Source organism: Silurus aristotelis (genome assembly GCF_946808225.1).
Source record: "Silurus aristotelis genome assembly, chromosome: 27".
Lineage (NCBI taxonomy): Eukaryota > Metazoa > Chordata > Actinopteri > Siluriformes > Siluridae > Silurus > Silurus aristotelis.
This window is the reverse complement of record NC_139600.1, coordinates 8,787,195-8,805,329: the sequence shown is the minus strand read 5'-3', so window position 1 is coordinate 8,805,329 and position 18,135 is coordinate 8,787,195. Positions and strand designations below refer to the sequence as shown.

Genomic DNA, 18,135 nt, shown 5'->3' with positions numbered 1-18,135 from the left:
ATCTGAAATTTTTTGATCTCCAGCAGTTGTGTTTAAGCATCATGGGAGTATCAGTTTATTATTTATTGTATTTTGAAAAGTGTAGACACCAGACTATTACAATAGCAGCAAAATGTAATGTGATGAGCTGTCTGCCTATAGCCAAATTTCCATAAGTTTTGCAGAGCAAACATCAGACTGCCATGTGATCAGAAACTCAAGATAGATTAAAAGGCTGGACATCCCAAAACGTATTTACTAGCTTTCCAGTTATACTAGCTAATCATTTGGCCTAGACATGTTTGGACTTTTTCAATAATGCTGTTAGGGAACAAAATGGAATAGTTGAACAATAAATATGTACTGTAAAAAAAAAAAAAAAAAAAAAAGTACTATATACCTGTTCCTCTTCCTACTATTACCATTAATACTACAACAGTTTTTGTAATTGTACATTGTAATAGTACTGCTACTATTTATCTTACTTTCACTATTGCTATTTTTGTTACTACTACTTTTATTAATATCACTACTACCATGACTACTATTAAACTTTCTTTCGGCTTCTCCCTCTAGGGGTCGCCACAGTGGATCATCCGCATGTTTGATTTGGCACATGTTTTTACGCTGGATAATTATTATTATTTGCGCAAAGTAGTTGAAAAGAAGGTTTTGGGCTTATGATCATTTTAATAGATCAATGTGTTTGACTCATTATTATTCTATTAATAGGTGTGCTAAAAGTAAGAGTTTCACATAAACTGAGTTGATTAAGCAAAGCGTTTTGTGAGAAAAATGATTTTTAGGAACATTATAGCTATAATAAATCTAAGTACTTGGATACTTTAGTACATTCGGAGGCAAATACTTTTTGTTCTTTTACTCAAATAAAAGTTTAAAGGGAGCACTTTTTCTGGAGTCATATTTTATCTAGTGTATCTCTACTTTTACTCAAATAGATAGTTTGTGTACTTTGTTCACCACTGCTATTATTACTATTACAACTAATTTAAATACATTTACTACTACTTGTACAACCACTACTATCTTTACTATTACATCTACTACTACTACTAATTAATTAGTGTTTAATCCTAATGTAGCCTATAGTTTACAAGATGGCTTGTCTTGTTTAATGATTATGCTACATTGTGTTTTAACCTGTTTGCCAGTGACTAGTAAGCTATGCTTTAGCATTCTTTCGGCTTCTCTTATTAGGGGTCGCTACAGCGGATCATCCGCCTGTTTGATTTAGCACATGTTTTTACGCTGGATGCCCTTTCTAACGCAACCCTCCCCATTTATCCGGGCTTGGGACCGGCACTAAGGCTTGTGCAACCCTAATGGCTGGGGTTGGTTCCCTGACTGGTGATCGAACCCTGGCCGCAGCGGTGAGAGCGCCGCATCCTAACCACTAGACCACCAGGGAACACCAAGCTAAGCTTTAGCATAATAGTAAAAATTGAAAGTAAGATTCATAATTAAATCAGTGTTTATATAAATTGTAGCAACATACAGGGATGGAAAGTAACGAAGTACAAATACTCTGTTATTGTACTTAAGTAGATTTTATCAGTACTTTACTTCACTATTTATTTTTTCAACAACTTTTTTACTTTCACTCATTACTTTTTTTTTACACAAATATATGTAACTTCTACTTCTTACATGTTCAAACCAGTATTGTTACTTTAGTTTGAATGTATTTGGTGACATGATCAATATTTTTTCTTCTCATTTAAGAAAAGAAACATAAATTTTCATTAACCACTTTCTTCTCATTTGTGCAGCTTTTTCAACCTACCACTGGTGTATCATTTTCTGGCTCTCACACACCACAGATGTAGGCTAGTTTATAAAGCTAACAACAAGCAAGCCAGAAGGCAACAATGTGGATGTGACAGAGTCAGTAATGTAAACATGAATTGAGAGCAGAGACATTCATGATCACCTGATCATCATCATCATCATCTCTCTGCTTGTGTTCTATATGGTGGATGTTCAGCCTGGATACATTTATTAAATAACACAATTTTTATTAATATATTAATATGATGTGAGGTCCAGTTACCAGCATGACACTAAAACAGGTAGTAGTAATGGGTACTTGTTACTTAAATAAATGTCAGAGCCCAAACTTCTTGAACTTGAGTGAAAGAGTATTGTCAGTACTTCACATTTTACCAGCATGTTTAAGTACATAAGTATCTGTACTTCTACTTAAGTTAAGGATGTGTGTACTTTTGCCATCTCTGGTAACATATAATAACAAACTCGTATGTTAATGCAATCTCTGTACACATTATGCTTCAGATAAGTTAGCAGCCAGAATTTTTTTTTCAGCATTGTCAATTAATTGTGCACTTCTTTTGGAGCAGACTCTGGCTGGGGGGCAGAAAAAGAAAAAAAAGGAAAGCTCAGCAAAGTAAATGATCCTTTCTCTTCTGCCTGCTCTCTCTCTCTCTCTCTCTCCCTCACTTTCCATCATAAAAAGTAATCTTTGAAATTAAACGCCTTATCTCAAGCACAAAATGAAATGAAGTTCTCACAAAAAAAAAGAAAAGAAAAAGAGATAGAGGCTTCACAGTCTGTCAACATGCAAGATCACATCTTTCTCCGAGCGAGATGAAGTGTGAGGGGGAGCGGGGGGGAGAATTACTAATTAAACAAATTCAAACATTTCCATTTATTATATTCCATCTTGCCATCCTAACGTTAAAGAACGGCTTGAAGCCCATTTTGTACTACTGTAACAGTATTCTTAGGTCTGCCAGAGCCTGATACTGGGGCAGATTTGAATTTGTAAAGCCCAAAATGTGTTCTACACTGCTGTTCTGATGAGGAGCCATGCAATGAAATGTGATGCAACATGCAGAAAATGAGGGATGAAATATTAATGACAATGGAATAACTGGTACAGGAGAAGTGTGGAATGCTGCTGTCAGTTGACTGCATTCGTAAAAGCCTTCAATCTATCATCAGGAAACCACAAGTTTAAATTACATAGGGAGAGAGATGGGGAGCGAGAGAGAGAGAGAGAGAGAGAGACTTGATAGTTCAAAAGTTTTCAACACAGTTATCAATTCAACTTTAAAGATTTTACATTTATGTTGCATTAATATATTGCAGATTTAGATCTTACCATATTATAGCAGAATCTGTGGTATTTCTCAGTGACTGTACAATTACAGCTAAATTAAATGGTATTTGTCAATTACAAAATTGAACCAAACCAATCCAAAATCAGTGGTATACTTCAGCAACCAAGTGTAAAGTGAAATTATATATTCGAAGTTTGTTTCATATTCGAAATTCTTATAATTTGAATTCATATTGTATTATTAGCAAAATCCGTAGTATCTGATAGTCATATGCTAAAATGTTGTGGTATGATGTATCAGATTCAGAGGCATTGTTTAAGGTCATATCATTGCAAAATACCAACATTTTTGCCCTGTAAAAAAAAAACAGAAGCCTGAGGTTTGGCCATTTTGTCTGGTAAACCACAACCTCAGGCAATGTACAATTTCATAAATTGCTCTATCTGAATTTTTTCATTAATCAGAGCCAATGATCAGCAGAAACAATCAACTAAATTTGCCCACATGTACTGTAGGATATCCGCTACATAGATTTGCGCAGTGAGCGTTGAGGACATGTTGAGGTCGGTGGTTTCGAAATTCTGATTTGGAGCGTGTTAGCTTTGCACTTTAACCTGGTTGATATCACAGGCATTTCTCTACCATACTTTAGCCTGCTTTACCCTCATGCTAATACAGCCATATATTAACTGCGTGTTATATCTAGGCAGTCAAAAGCCCTGCAACACGATTCAATCTGACCAAAATAAATGTCTCTTTGAATACTGAAATCCTGCACTCCGTCTTGATGACTGATGGTCCTCAACAGAGTTCTTGTTCGAAGTATTTATTTTCAATTCAAGCTCTGCGGATCAGCTTTTAAACTGTATTTACGCAGCTGCATGACTAAAGGTAGGGCTTTCTCGAATTGCAGAACGAGCAAACTCTCAATAGATTTGTTTCGGCTTCGAATGAGACTAAATGATACGCTGTGCCGGTGGCGGGACGTTGCTTTTTTTTTTTCTCTTGCCTTATATCCTCACATACACAAGAACAGGATATGACGCACCAATCTTTCAATATGTTAAGTGTTGACTAGCAATAAAAGAAAAGCGAGTCTAGGAGGAGACACTTAGGAGTCGTGAGGAAAGAGAGCGACGGAAATGACTGCATAGAAGCCGCTGAATGCGCCCACCTGGTGCGAAACAGCCTGGATTTAACAGAAGGGGAAATATATATGAGAAGATGCACAAATATGCACATAAATAATAAATAATAAAATGCAAAAATAAAATTCATTTCCATATGATATTTATAAACCTGGTGTTCTGAAAATACAACTTCAGGCTCATTAACAAGACATTAGTCTATGTGTCATTTATATGTTTTACCTTTTTTGCTATTTGATCCATTTCTTCTGCCTTTAAATAGCCACTCGAGTGTTCTGTTAGTCAGAAAAATTGTCCGTATAAAAACAAATACTGTAAAAAAACATTGGTGGTAAGAGAGCAAAATGTTTTAATTAAAATGTTCATGTCAGTTTGTGTGTTTATGTCAGTCCAGTACCTTTGTATTGAAGAGTCAAATGGCTTGTGGAAAGACACTTTTGCACAGTCTGGACACGAGGGGTGTGTGTGGTCAGAGAAACCCCAACTGCTGTCCAGTTTGTTGTTTAAGATTAGTGTTAATTCGTATATTTATAGCACTTGAAATGACGCAGGGTAAGTCTTCTCACGTCTGCAGGCATGCACAGTACGGAGGTGTTTTCTGAAGTTTCAAAGTGGGCAAGCAATTTTTTGGGAAAAAAATTAATAATAAAATTGTGGTGTGCATGGATTTTTATTTATTTTATTTTTTTATAAATACAGTTTTTTGGTCTAGCTAGATTAATATTGACAAAGCCCGCATATTTCCGTAGCCTGGATGAATTATTATTATTTTTTTTTACTTGTTACAACATTTTTTTAAAATTAATTCCATGTAATTAATTGTTTTAGAAGTAGCTGCTGCCTATTAAGCAATAAAGAAGGAACAAAGAAAGAGTAGAAGGGGAGAAGAAATTAACTGAGGAATGAATAAAGGGAGAAAAGAAGGAATAAATAGGTGAATCAAGGAAGGAAAGAAAGAGAGCAAAAAGGAAGGAAGAAAGTAATTTATTGAGGACTAAAGAAGGAAAGAAAGGAAATAAGGATGGGATGAATGAAAGACAGAAGAAGGAGAGAAAGAAAGGGAGGAAGGGGTGAATAAAGGGAGGGAGGAAGGAATATAGGGATGCATAAAGGAAGGAAGAAAGGAAATAAGGAAGGAATAATATGTGGGTACCTCAGGGAAAAAAACTGAAGAACTAAATGGTAATTAGATAATTGATAAAAAAAAAAAAAAAAGGACAGGGACAAATATTTAAATTTGAAAAATAAAAAGGGATAAAACCATGTTTGGAAAGTGTGGAAGGAAAAAAGGAAGTGTGGGAAGAGAAAAAAATGAGTAAATACAAGTAAGAAAAATGAGTAATTGTTAAAACTTAAGGAGTTAATAATAATGTATTAGCAATATTTGTCAACTTTAACGCTTAAACATGAAAATCCAGTCACTGCAGTAATTCAGTCAGTAAAGCGGCTTCATAACTTATAGTAGGTATTAAATAATAAACACATTAAATTTAATAGTGAGAGTAAACAAGCCAAGAGTTTATGTATGTAATGCGAATTGATATGTAATTTGAAAAATTGCTAAATGGTTTGTGTTTTTAGTAAAAAGAAGACTAAATCACTTCTAGAATTTGAGTGCACATGTTTTATTAGTTTTTTTCCTGAAGGTCTTATAGATTTAAACAGAACGACATGAGAGCTCTACCTGAGGGGGACTGGGCTCCTTTTGACCCATGGATGCTCGTTCCCAATTCTTCTTAATTACTGTCTGGACTAAAACACAGTATCGACATGCTGCGCACTAATGTTGTCCCGCGGCGAGACTTTCGGGGAGAGAGAGGAGAGGAGGAGAGGAGGTTTACGGAGTCAAATGGAGCAACGGCCCGAGGCCACATGGGGGAGTTTACAGATTTATCTGGCCTGTTATCAGGCCGTGTTTGAAGGCTGAGCTCAGAGAGATTACAACTGCAGACTAACACCCAAGATCAAGTGTTGGCTCATGAGGAGTACAGCAGAGAGATTGAAAAGTGACCGTTAAAGGGCAGGACCTGGTTTTGATTTCAGTTTTAAAGAAATAATGTTGTGTAACGTGTGGAAGGAATTTGTGGATGGAAGGAAGGGTGCTTGATAGCAAAGAGGGAATGGTGGTTTCAATTAAAGCAAAACGTTTGAAAAAAGAAATCTGGAAAAGATGAGACAGAAAGAAAGTATTGAAAGAAAAAACTAAACAAAGAAAATGGTGAAAAATACCAAAACCCAGAAAAAATAAGTAAGAATGTGACAGAGGTCATATCTGAGGTCATAACAGTTCACACTCCATCTTCATTCAGCGCGCTAGAATTTTTTTTCCTCTCGCGCCAGATGCGAGTGCTTTAGAAAAGCGCTCGCTCACACGCAGGGTGGAAAGAAAACACAGCAGTGAACAGCTCATTGCCTGGCTGAGCGCTCCATAACGTCTACTTCTCATGGCAGGAGCGAACACAAAAACATGGTCTCTGACTCTTTCATCTCCGAATCCTAACAGACGTAAATCTCCTAAAACGACCTGCGCTGGTTTTGATGGTTATAGTGGAACACGCTGTAAACTCCAGAGCCTTGCGAGTGGTGCTGATCCTCGCAGGTGACTATGAGTCAGGCCGTTTGACGTCAATCTGGTTTAAACTGAGAGTCTGGGATTTCTCACACTCATGAGGTGAAACGTGTCGGATCTCATTAGAGCGGGGCTGGCTCCGAGAACGAAGCGGGTTAATGTCGGGTCACTTTGTGCTTGGACTGGGTTCTGCATCACTGCTCTGAATAGAAACATGAGTCAAATGAATAAATGAAGTATTCCTGCTGCTGACTTTTTGCACACGTTCATCCTTCATTTCTGCTCTCAAAATTCCAGGAATACAGTGCATGATAGACAGTCCTGATGCTGACATGAGAAGAAAATCAGTGAGACCAGAACTGGTGAAACATTCACCCAGTTTCACTCTACATCTCCACTGTAAGTATTTATATTAAGTAAAAAGATGGAATGAAAGAAAGAATAACAGATGTGGGATAAGGTGTGTGTGTGTGTGTGTGTGTGTGTGTGTGTGTGTGTGGGGGGGGGGGGGGGGGGTAGTAGAACAGGAGTGAGGAAGAAACAAAACAACACGAACAAAGATAGGAACGAAAGAATAAGAAAGGGAACATACTACAAAAAAAAACAGGATTTAAAAACAAACAAACAAACAAACAAACAAACAAACAAAAAACGAATAAAAGAAGAAATAAATATGATGAGGGAAAACTGAAAAAAGAAATGGGAAAGAAAGAAAAGAAACAGCATGAGAAAACATAAACAGGAGAAAAATGAGGAAGTAAAATGTAATGAAAGAAAAAAAAGAAAGATGGTAATAAATATTAAATAGAAATAAATAAATGCATTTAAATTTGGGGAAAAAAATGAAAGAAAAACAAACTTTTAAAATAACATGAAAAAAGAACCAAAATATCTCTCTCTCTCTCTCTCTCTCTCTCTCTCTTTTTCTATCTAATAATCTACACATATACATTGTGTGTGTGAGAGAGAAATAAAAGGGTCAAATTAAAGAAAAGTCATCAAAAGGAATCAGAATTAAATAATGAAATGGGGAAGAAAAAGAAAAGGTAACTAAAAGCTGTGGATGGGACAAAAAAAAGAAAACAAGAAAGAAAAAAGTGCAGATAGAAATCATAAAAGATGGGGGGCAGACAGGAGAAAGGGAAAGCGAAGCAGCTTCATGAAGCAATGATGTTCCCCAAACTGTTGCCACAAATTGGAGATACACAACTTTAAATTGTACAAAGTGTGTTAGTAATTGTGTTTACCACTGCATCATTCACACCATTCTGGTACATATTTCCTGATGTTTGTGAACTATTTTGTGAACTTTTTTTTTTTGCACTCTAGAAGCTATTACATTGTGCTGTTCTTCCCACAATTTAAAAAAATTGCTCGCTCTGTAATAGTGCAGGATTCTGAAGTAGTGACAAAAAAAGCTGGAACTTTCAAATCCCCAGACTTCCAAAGAGCCAGTGTGTAGGAACCTGGGCTCTGATCAGAGTGTCAGAAGGGAACCATGAATAAACATGGCTTCGATGATGGTTGCTGCTTACTTGGCATAAGCGTCAAAGAGAAGGGCACAAAAAAAAGGCCTTCCTGTGTGTCCACTGAGCATCGGCACACGTTTTATATTCGCAAATGGAAAACTCTCCCGTTTCTTTCTCCACATCGCCCACAGGATGCCTGAGGAAAAAACGTTGATCAGCTACTTCAAAAAAAAAAAGAAAAACGCACCTGTTGAACCTCTAAGTCCTAAAAGGGAATCTAAAGTGCTTACTTTTAGCAAAGAGAGGGCTTTTTTCTTTTGTTGGCACACACCATGATGGAACAGAGCTTTGCTCTATACTTCCACATTCTGATCTCTATGACCCATTTGTCTCCACCAAATGTCTGGCAGTCGTTCAGGTTCAGACTACTCGCGGCTACTGAGAAGGAAATCGACTCCAGACGAGAAGATAGGTCACAACAACAGCCACTTTAGTTCACTTTTACCTGTGCAGTAGATATCTTGGGTAAAAGGTAAATGGATGGGATGTAATTGCAGGCAATATATATGTCTGTCTTGTTTTTCTTTTTTTGTGTGTAAGGAAAAGAAAAAAAAGGGGGGGGGGGGTTTATCCACCAGTTTAACCTGCAACTTTGTTCTTGCTTTAAAACATGTACAGAGTTGATTATTATTCATTATAACATTAGTTATCTGAATACTCCATTCTGATCTGCTGAAATGTTTGAGTTCCTTGTGAGTGCCTTGTAAACAGCTGGAGCTCTAGTAGTATACTTGGGTCATTCTAATAAATAAATAAATCTTTGTAAATGATTTCGAGCAAGCTGAATTCTATTAACCCATACATTTTTTTTTTTTCCTGCACAGCAAACATGACAACTTGATGACAGCTTGACAGTGTTGGCAGGTGACTACAGTAAGTGAGCGTCAGCCCACTGCACTCCACTTTAGCATAAGTGATTCTTAGTCTCTACATATACATATATATATATATATATGATCTCAATATGTATATATGTGAGTACACCCCTGTATATGTGAGTACACCCCTCACATTTCAGCAAAACTTTTAGTATCTTTTCAAGGGACAATACTATAGAATTGAAACTTGGACATATTTTACTCAATTTGCAGCTTGTACACATTTACTGCTTTAAAAAAATTTTTTTAATAAATAAATACTCAACATACAGACATTATTGTCTAAATAACTGCTAAGAAATGTGAGTACAACCTAATTGAACATGTCAAAGGTTTGTCCAAAGTGTACTTCAAAACTGTGGTCCCCAACCCCCGGGCCGGCACCGGTCCGTGGGTCAATTGTTACCGGGCCGCACAGAAAAAATACATAACTTATTTCCGTTTTATTTATTATCTGATTTTGAACGATGTTTTGTCTTGGAAAATTACCAGATTCTTTCCGCCACATCTGTCTATGACTCACTCTTGATGCATGTCATGATGCCTCGGTCACATGTATTACCTCCAAACCGCAACCTTCTTAAAGGGGCTGCTCCGGCCGCTAACACATAATACATTACCGCTAAATTGAAACCCGCAAAATTAACAAAAAAACAACACAGTGGTTTCACGTTTATTATTATATTTAGAAAATACCAGTTTTTATGCCGGACGTATCATTTTATTTTGTTGTATTTATCAACCACACCTTAAAGGCCGGGCCATGAAAATATTGTCCGACATTAAACCGGTCCGCGCAAAAAAGGTTGGGGACCGCTGCTCTAAAATATGTTACATTTCTATAGTATTGCCCCTTGAGAAAATATACTAAAATGCTTGCTGAAAATTTGAGGGGTGTACTCACTTTTGTGAGACACTGTATATGTATGTATACCACTCAGCCATAACATTATGACATGACCCTGATTTGATTGACCCTGTTGCCAGTTCACCACTTTTCCTTCCTTGGAGCACTTTTGATAGATACTGACTACTGCAGACCAGGAACATCCCACAAGAGCTGCAGTGTTGGAGATGCTCTGACCCAGTCGTCTAGACGTCACAGTTTGGCCCTCGTCAAACTCCCTCAAATCCTTACACTTGCCCATTTTTCTGGCTTTAAACACGTCAACTTTGAGAACAAACAATATTAATTTGCTGCCTAATAAATCCACCCACTAACAGGTGCCATGATGAAAATATGTTACTTACTTCACCTGTCATAATGTTATGCCTGGTTGGTATAAAACTTTTAGGCAGGACCTATATACATGCGCGCGCGCACACAGACTGGGGATGTGAAATAGTTTGTAATAGTTTGTAAACTTTTCTGAGCTTGTCTGAAATCTTGTTTGCTCATGAAGATCAGACTTTGATAGAACTCTCACACCTGATTGTCCTCCTCTTGTCTGAACAGACATAATGCCCTTCAAATTAATTGCTAATCCTAGAGGCTCATACTTTTGCAGATATATTCAATTGGATTTCTTTTCACATGAATGACCAGGGATATTTTTCTCATTTGTTTCTCTTTGTCTACTTTCAGGGCTTGTGTCAAAACCGGTTTATGAAGAAAGATCTGGTTGCGGTTCTCTGTTCAGATATATTGTTTGTACTTATAGTGAAAATTACTTCTTCACTTAGTGTATTAGGTTGTAACTATTTTTGTGGCATGGGTTTCGTATGAGTCATTACTGCTGTAAACTGCATCTGGAATGCTCTCCAAAATTCTTTCCAATAATATGTGTACGTCAGGTCAAAGAGCTGTCATTCCAAATCTCACCAGCCAATGAGAGTCATATTGTTAAGCACCGTCACAGAAAATGTTTGTGTCAAAATGGAAAATGTGACCTTGCATATTATAAAAAAAAAAAACGTAGTGCATCCAGAACGTGTAAAACTTAAACTGTTAAAAAGTTGTTTATTGAATGACTTGCATTTTCCCCCACTCAATTGTTTGCTTTTAGGGAGTGTTTTTCATCTTTTTACACAGTTGCAAAATAGCGTAATGATTTATTTACATAATAGTATAATTCTTATTATAAAGTAAATATATAAAACTAATAACTAATTTTCTTTTCTTTTAATTAGGGTCCTGGATAAGGCATTAGGGCCTGTGATGGAATGTTGTGTGTTATTGTGTACTGTGTTGGACATGGTGATGCACTTTCAGGTGGGGAGGAGAGCTGCTGAAGCCACAAATGCAGGATACAGCCTTCAGAATCTGCAGAAGAACATGAGGGAGGAAAACGATCAGAATGAGTTGGATTTGAAAAAGGGCTCTGAAATAAAGTTCCTGTAGAAGGAAAGCTGGGAGTTCTTTTCTTTCCTGTACCTGAATAAAAACACACACACACACACACACACACACACACACACACACACACACACACACACACACACACACACACACACACACACAATAGGCAACTCTATATAAAATACATTAAAAAATTAGGGCTGTTGGAAAAGACATGTTAAATAAAATTTATTTTAACATCACTAATTTTAATAAAGCGTGTTTAATGCAGTATGCATTTCTGTTTGACCATTTTTATTAATATATATAAAAAAATAAGGCTAAATTAAAACCTTCAAAGTGACACCAATTCAAAATGTTCTTTCTTTTCTCAGATATAATAATAAAAAAAATTAAAAAAATTTCACTGAATTACCAGATTTTGGTGCATAAAACAGTCCGTGTGGAAACATAGCAAAAGTTCAGTTTGGTATCCTGATTTACATAATTTTAAACAATTACTTTAAAACATTTACAACATTTTCGATTAATGCTCAATGTTGAGTTTGGTTTGACTAATAATTAACATATTTGCATAAGGATCCATATTTGTCCATGCCCATTGTTGATTAAAGTATTAAAAACTTGAAAAGTATGAAAGGTATATTTAGAACAGATAATGTGCGATTAACCACGATTTAATATTTTAATTGATTGACAGCCTTAATTAAAATATAATAACAACAAAAAGCATTCAGTGTGTTGTATTTCAAGCACTTAATTTATATTGAGCTTGATATTACCGTTTAAACATTTCTCAGAACCTAAACAGTGTCGAAGTTATAAGCATATACTTCGATATGACTAAAGTGTGACTGTAAAAATAATAAAAAATATTTTTTTAGAAATTAAGACAGCAGTCTCGCTGCACTTAGTGTATATATATAGATGTGGACAAATGTGTTAGTTTTCCTCCATAAAAAAGAAAGACAAAAGTAATTGCCGTCCCACGTTATTTCCATATTTAATAAAACTAGGGGGCTACTTTGGATTTTTTATTAAACTATTTTATTTTAACATTCATTTCTTGGTACCCCTATGAAATAAATAATTGGATTATAGTGATGCTTCTATTTGTTCTAAAACTAACTTTTTCAGAACTAATATCTTTAATATCGCACGTCAAACTTATCATTCAGCCTATTTCAGTAGAGAAAAGTAGTCAGCAAAAAAAATCACACACATAAGATGTCATCCAAGGAGCATGTTCCTGTGACTCCAGTTGCAATATTAAGTTTTTCAAGGTCTGTAGCCAACCTTCTTGGATAGAGCCATAAACGAAAAAGAGAAGGCTGGTGAGAATGGTAGACAAAGAGCCAAGAAATACATCCAAACAGACACAAGCTGAATTCCAAGGTACACCAATGTCACTGAACACTGACAATCAACAATGATTCTGGGAGAATGTCCTCCAGGCAGATAAGACAAAACTGGTGCTTTGTGGCATGGTATAGCCACTGTATGTTTAGAGAAGCAGAAATAAAGCTTTCAAAGAATAGGTGGCGATACCTACTGTGAAACATGGAGCAGGCTTGATTATGTTTTGTGGCTGCTTTGCTCTCTCTCTCTTGGGGAGCCTTGGATCTCTACAGGGCACAATGAAATCTCAAGACTACCCAATGTCAGAAAGCTCCATCTCAGTTGTAGTCCTCCAATAGGACAATGACCCAAAACATAGAGCTAAAAGCACCCAAAAACATGTAAAACAAAACACTAGACTATAGAAAATGATGAAGCCTGGAGACAAGCTAGAGAAGTGTGCTCATGAACACTGGGGCAGACTAGCGGTTGACAGGTGCAGAAGTCTCACTGAAACCTACAGATATCACCTTTTTCCAATAATGGCCTCTACAAGTTGTGCAACAAAAATAGATAAATGACCAAAATGAAATCTGATCATCATAAAGAAATCATCTGGTCCTTATCAGGTCTCGGAATTAGGTAAAAACAGCTTTAGATTAACACCACAGCATATTAAACTGTCATCATGTTTTTTTTAAATAATAAAGTCAAAATGAAGAAAATGTGCATGAAAAACCATGTAAACTTGAAGTAATGGTGTTCTCTATGCCCATCAGTCTCTCATCATTGTGGAGGAATTTTGGTTTACTCGTCTTTACACTGTTGCTTTAGTTCATTGAGCTTTAAGTGTTGGACAGGTGGCCTCACATCTGACTCTAAAACACTTCCGTATACAGAGGAGTTTATGGTCGACTCAATGACTGCAAGTTGCCAATGTCCTATGGCTACAAAACAAGTCCAAACCATCACCCTTCCACCACTATGCTTGACAGTTGGTATGAGGTGTTGTGCACAGCTCGGATGCTGTGTGTTTTTGCCAAACATGGCGCTGTGCATATTGGCCAAACATCTCCACTTTGGTCTCATCTGTCGAAAGGACATTTTCTTTAGATGCATCTTTGCAAACCTTAGCCATGATGCTATAGTATTTCAGAGAGAAGCTGATTTCTACTTACAATTTTTTTCTCAAAGAAACCATACTTGTTTACTCATTTTATAATTGTACTGTCATGAACTTTAACATTTCTCAACTAATTGAAGCCTTCAGAGTGCGAGATGTAACTATTGGGATTATTTTTTATTTTTTTGCAATTTCTCTGAGCATTGCACAGTCTGACCCTTGGGCTAAATTTGCTGAGACGTCCATGCCTGAGAAGATTAGCAACTGTCCTGAATGTTTTCTATTTATGAACAATCATCTTTACTGTAGAATGATGGACTTTAAATTGTTTGGAAACGGCCTTATAACCCTTCCCAGATTCCTGCATTTTGGCTTGATTTGTCTAAAAACTAATATGTCTAAAACTAATTTAATGTGTTGTTCATCGGGTTAAGGGTCAAATCACTTTTGTCCATGCCATTTATGTTTTATTATTTAAACCATTCTTTTGAACCAAAAAGCAGAATTAAATTAAATAAGGAATGAACATCGATGGACAACAATCACTTTTGTCTATTTCAAGTTACTTTAGAAAAGTAGAAGTAGTCAGGGTTTTTCTTTTTCATGGAGGGATGATACATTTGTCCATGTTTTTATATGTATAAAAATATACATAATAATATTAATAATAATAATAAAAGAACATGTATAGACGATTGTGATGCCATAACAACTAATAAAATATCATGTCTCATCAACGCCTGTTTTGAACTCCATGGCATACGTTATATGGACAAAAGTATCAGGACACCTGAATTCTCCACCCATAGGTCCCCTGGTGGTCTAGTGGTTAGGATGCGGCGCTCTCACCGCTGCGGCCCGGGGTTCGATCACCGGTCAGGGAACCAACCCCAGCCGCTCTTAGTGCCGGTCCCAAGCCCGGATAAATGGGGAGGGTTGCGTTAGGAAGGGCATCCATCGTAAAAACATGTGCCAAATCAAACATGCGGATGATCCACTGTGGCGACCCCTAATGGGAGAAGCCGAAAGAAAGTTTGTTCTTTCCCAAACTGTCACCACAAGGTTGGAGAAACACATGTATAGAATGTCTTTGGATGCAGTAGCATTACATTTTTCTTCGACTTAAACTAGGAAACCCAAAAGTGTAACACCTGACCTCAATGGATATTAAACACCTTTGGTATGAATTACCACTCCGAATGCAAACCAAGGCCCCCTGACCGTACATCAACACCTGACTTTATTTAACGTCCTTGTGACTGAATGAATTTCCACAATCGCACTTTAAAATCTAGTGGAACATCTGCCCAGAAGAATACAGGTTATAACAGCAGTAAATGGGGATTTAATGTGGAACGGGATGTCTAAAAAGAACATATGAATCTCAGGGTCAGGTGTCCACAATCCTTTTTGTCCATAAAGTGTATTTTCTTGAACACACCAGTGAGCGGTGCATGCTGTAAGTTCTTACCTGTCGTTATTTACGCAGGTGAGACGTAACCTACGCTCCTTCCATAACACTCAGATTTCTGCAAACTGCAATAACAGAGGTATACATGCAAGTATTACATAAAAGTGACATTATTTGATATTCAAGGGGCTTTGTAGACAGTGTACTGTGATATTGGATAGGCAATTAAACGACCACTTATGACTAAATCAGACTAAGCTATATTAATATTTATATATAAAAAGCAATAAATCACAGCTTTATATTACTGTGCTCAATGTTATTACTTCTGTATGACAGTCGAGGACTTTGTTGTGCAATGGTATACAAATCTAATGATTGGTCTAAAAATCTGCGTTCCCATTCAGAAAAACATATTAAAGTGTGCGTATTTAATACTAATACTATAATACTATACTAAGTACGTATACTAATAGTATGCCGCAGTTGAGCAGAATGTAAGTGCGTCATCTATGTGTGAAGCTCTCAAGTTAATTACAAAACTAAATAAATAGTTAATTACGCCAAAATATTTACGTTAACCAAACTGTAAAGAAAGTCAGGTCCAAACTCTGTTCTATTTCCTACAGTAAAGTGGACATCGAAATAAATAATGAACTTATTTCAGCGTCCGTGTGTACGTGACAGAGCCCACGTAGCTAGCTATCATATTAACATGACGCCTGGTTAGCCGTGTAACGTTTTATTCACCAGCCATTTCTTACCCTTTATGGAATTCCAAAATACACGAAGAGAAAAAAGACTATGTCGAACAACAGAAAAGCCCAAAAGTCGAACCAGTAAGAGTGTTTGGGTAAAGAAACCGCCGCCTTGTTGTTGTCTCCATTCCCCATGTTGCTTGCACAACTTCCTGCTTCCGCCACTGACCGGAAATGGAGGGTTCAGTTTCTTTCCCCCTCCCGGGAATGTTAAAACTAATTTTAATGTATTGAAAATTAATTAATTACTTACCTGTTAAATATTAATTTTATTATTATTACTATTACTATTACTATTACTATTATTATTATTATTATTATTATTATTATTATTATTATTATTACAATATGAGGTCCAAAACTGTTCCAGCATGACAATACCACAATGCACAGAGCGAACTCAAGAGCTACAGTATATGGTTTGCGAAAGTTGAAGTAGAAGAGCCTGAGTGTCCAGCACACAGCTTTATTGAAACCCTGACTGCACCCCAGACCTCCTCACTCAACATCAGTGCCTAATCTCACTAATGCTCTTCTGTTTGAATGAGCACTTAGCCCTACAGGCATGGTCCAAAACCTAGACTTCCAAGAAAATTGGGGCTTTTTATAACAGCAATAGGAGGACTGAATCTGGATTGGTACATGTGATAGTCAGGTGTCCAAAACAAACTTTGGAAACCCCCCTATTTATGGACCTAGAGACCTTTATAATTACAGGTTGACCCCAACTTCCGACATAGATAGGGCAGAAAAACTGGTCGTAAGTCGTAAGGTAAGTTTCATTTGTCGTATGTTGAGAAGAGTGACTACTCTATGATGCGTTTCCGACACAAAGAGGCACTGTAAACACATAAAAAAAATTTTTTACATAGTACAAATAAAGTTAATAAAAAAATTATATATATATATATATATATATATATATATATATATATATATATATATATATATATATATATATATATATATATAAAACCCAGCCATTAGGGGGGCACAAGCCAGTGTACTCTTAGTGCCGGTCCCAAGCCCGGGTAAATGGGGAGGGTTGCGTTAGGAAGGGCATCCAGCGTAAAACATGTGCCAAATCAAATATGCGGATCACAAATGAGAATTTCATACCGGATCGGTCGAGGCCCGGGTTAACAACGACCGCCACAGGTATCGTTAGCCGACAGGGTACCGGTGGAAATTGGGCTACTGTTGGCCGAAGGAGGAGAAGGAGAGGAGGAAGGCGTCTACAGAGACGGCAGGAAAAGGAGCAGTGTAGGAGAGTAGAGGTTCGGGTTGGTACTTTAAATGTTGATACTATGACGGGTAAAGGGAGAGAGATAGCTGATATGATGGAGAGGAGAAAGGTAGATGTGTTGTGTGTTCAGGAGACCAAGTGGAAAGGGAGTAAGGCCAGGAACATTGGAGGTGGGTTTAAACTGTTTTATCATGGTGTGGATGGGAAGAGAAATGGTGTAGGGGTGATTCTGAAGGAAGCGTACAGTAAGAGTGTAGTGGAGGTGAAGAGAGTTTCTGATAGGGTGATGATAAATGTCATCAGTGCCTATGCTCCACAAGTTGGCTGTGAGATGGAGGAGAAAGAAAGATTCTGGAGTGAATTAGATGAAGTGGTAGATGGTGTACCTAGGAAAGAACGATTGGTGATTGGGGCAGACTTTAATGGGCATGTAGGTGAAGGGAACAGAGGTGATGAGGAGGTGATGGGTAGGTATGGTTTTAAGGAGAGGAATGTGGAAGGGCAGATGGTGGTAGATTTTGCTAAAAGGATGGAAATGGCAGTGGTGAACACGTATTTTAAGAAGAAGGAGGATCATAGGGTGACGTATAAGAGTGGAGGAAGGTGCACACAGGTGGATTATCTTCTGTGTAGGAGATGCAACCTGAAGGAGATTGGAGACTGTAAGGTGTTGGCGGGGGACAGTGTAGCTAGACAGCATCGGATGGTGGTCTGTAGGATGGTTTTGGAGGCGAAGAAGAAGAGGAGGAAAGTAAG

General features: G+C 37.1%; 2 long non-coding RNA genes across 4 annotated transcripts in view; one reads left to right on the top strand and one right to left on the bottom strand.

Annotated features, from left to right (window-relative positions):
* LOC310721215 overlaps positions 1-9,193 on the top strand; it is a 73,783-nt gene extending 64,590 nt beyond the window's left edge. The window contains exons 2-3 of one of the 2 annotated variants that reach the window (XR_014531958.1): positions 7,095-7,196; positions 9,151-9,193. This is a non-coding gene — a long non-coding RNA (uncharacterized lncRNA). Of the gene's footprint in view, positions 1-7,094; positions 7,272-7,316; positions 7,431-9,150 lie in introns of those variants that run through there. The other variant, XR_014531959.1, reaches the window with a different exon arrangement.
* Positions 9,194-11,390: 2,197 nt separating this feature from the next.
* LOC310721213 lies at positions 11,391-16,314 on the bottom strand. Of its 2 annotated transcripts, none has more exons than XR_014531955.1 (3): positions 16,140-16,314; positions 15,406-15,500; positions 11,391-11,467 (listed from the first exon to the last, which is right to left on the bottom strand). It is a non-coding gene; the product is annotated as an uncharacterized lncRNA (long non-coding RNA). The 2 variants fall into 2 exon arrangements; XR_014531956.1 differs by having other exon boundaries at positions 15,436-15,500; positions 16,140-16,313.
* Between the last annotated feature and the right edge of the window lie 1,821 nt (positions 16,315-18,135).